Source organism: Malurus melanocephalus, unplaced genomic scaffold (assembly GCF_030028575.1).
Source record: "Malurus melanocephalus ecotype Western Australia unplaced genomic scaffold, MMel_1.1 scaffold_3612, whole genome shotgun sequence".
In the NCBI taxonomy this organism is placed as follows: Eukaryota; Metazoa; Chordata; class Aves; order Passeriformes; family Maluridae; genus Malurus; species Malurus melanocephalus.
The window spans coordinates 173-1,719 of NW_026626844.1; the positions used below are offsets into that span (position 1 = coordinate 173).

Genomic DNA, 1,547 nt, shown 5'->3' on the forward strand with positions numbered 1-1,547 from the left:
GTTTATTYAATAAATGCCATGGAATTCCAGAAAATCCCACAAAATTTTCATTTTTCCTGCAGAATTCCCACAGAATTCCCACCAATCCCACCAAATTCCCATTTTTCCCACAGAATTCCCACAAGATTCCCACACAGTCCCAAAAAATTCCCATTTTCCTCCCAAAATTCCCATAAAATTCCTTCTTCCCACAAAATTCCCACAGACTTCCCGTAAAATTCTCATTTTTCCCACACAATTCCCACTTTCCCCACAAAATTCTCATGGAATTCCCAAACTTCCCACAGAATTCCCAGAAAATACCCACAGAATTCCCAAAATTCCCACAAATCCCACAGAATTCCCATAAATCCTCCAACATTCCCTTAAAAATCCCCCAAAATTCCCATTTTTTCCTCAGAATTCCCACAGAATTCCCATTTTTCTCACAGAATTCCCAAAAAATTCCCCGGAATTCCCAAAAATTTGGGGGATTTTTTTGGAATTTTTTGGAATAAACCTCGAGAAACTCAAAAGGATCCAAAATCCACGATTTTTATTTGGAATTTTCCCAAAATTTTGGGAATTTTGGGGGTTTTTTGGGATTTTCAGCGGTTGGATTTGGCCACGCGCTCGAGCTCGTCCTTCTTCTTGATGGCGTAGGAGTTGGAAGAGCCCTGAAAATGGGGAAAAACGGGAAAAAATGGGAAAAGTTGGGGAAAAATGGGAATTTTGGGGATTTTGGGGGAAAATGGGGGAATTTGGGGGAAATTGGGGAAAAAAATGGGGAAAAAATGGGGAAAAAATGGAGAAAAAAATGAGGGCAAATTGGGAATTTTGGGCATTTTGGGGGAAAAATGGGGAAAAATTGGGAATTTTGGGGATATTGGGGGAAAAATTGGGAAAATGGGGAAAATTTGGGGAAAAAATGGGGGAAAATGGGGAATTTTGGGTGGAATTTGGGAAATTTTGGGAGGAATTTTGCGTGGAATTTTTCGGGAATTTTGGGCAGGATTTTGAGGAATTTTTGGGGGATTTTGGGTGGAATTTTGGATGGGATGTTTTTGGATTTCTGGATGGGATTTCCGGGAATTTTGGGCAGGATTTTTGAGGAATTTTGGGCGGGATTTTTGGTGGAATTTTGGGCAGGATTTGGGGGAAATTCTGGGAATTTTAGATGAAAATTTTGGGGAATTTTGGGCAGAATTTTGAACAGGACTTTGGGAATTTTGGGTGGAATTTGGGGAATTCTTGGAGAGATTTTTGGATGGAATTTTTTGGGTTTTTGAGTAGAATTTTGAGCAACATTTTTGGAGATTTTGGGTGGAATTTGAGCGATTTTGGGCGGGATTTTTTTGGAATTTTGGGTGGGATTTTTTTGGGAATTTGGAACAGGAATTTTTTAGGATTTTTTTAGGAATTTGGGGTATTTTTTTTGGGATTTTTCCCCACCTTGGCAGCGTTGATGAGCTCGTCAGCCAAACACTCAGCGATGGTTTTGATGTTGCGGAACGCGGCCTCGCGGGCGCCCGTGCACAGCAACCAGATGGCCTGGAAATGGGGAAAAA

General features: G+C 40.8%; 1 long non-coding RNA gene across 1 annotated transcript; it reads right to left on the reverse strand.

The window, feature by feature from the left end:
* Window positions 1–516: 516 nt before the first annotated feature.
* On the reverse strand, window positions 517–1,541 carry LOC130588173 (uncharacterized). The gene is made up of 2 exons (XR_008966912.1): window positions 1,432–1,541; window positions 517–656 (listed from the first exon to the last, which is right to left on the reverse strand). It is a non-coding gene; the product is annotated as an uncharacterized LOC130588173 (long non-coding RNA).
* Between the last annotated feature and the right edge of the window lie 6 nt (window positions 1,542–1,547).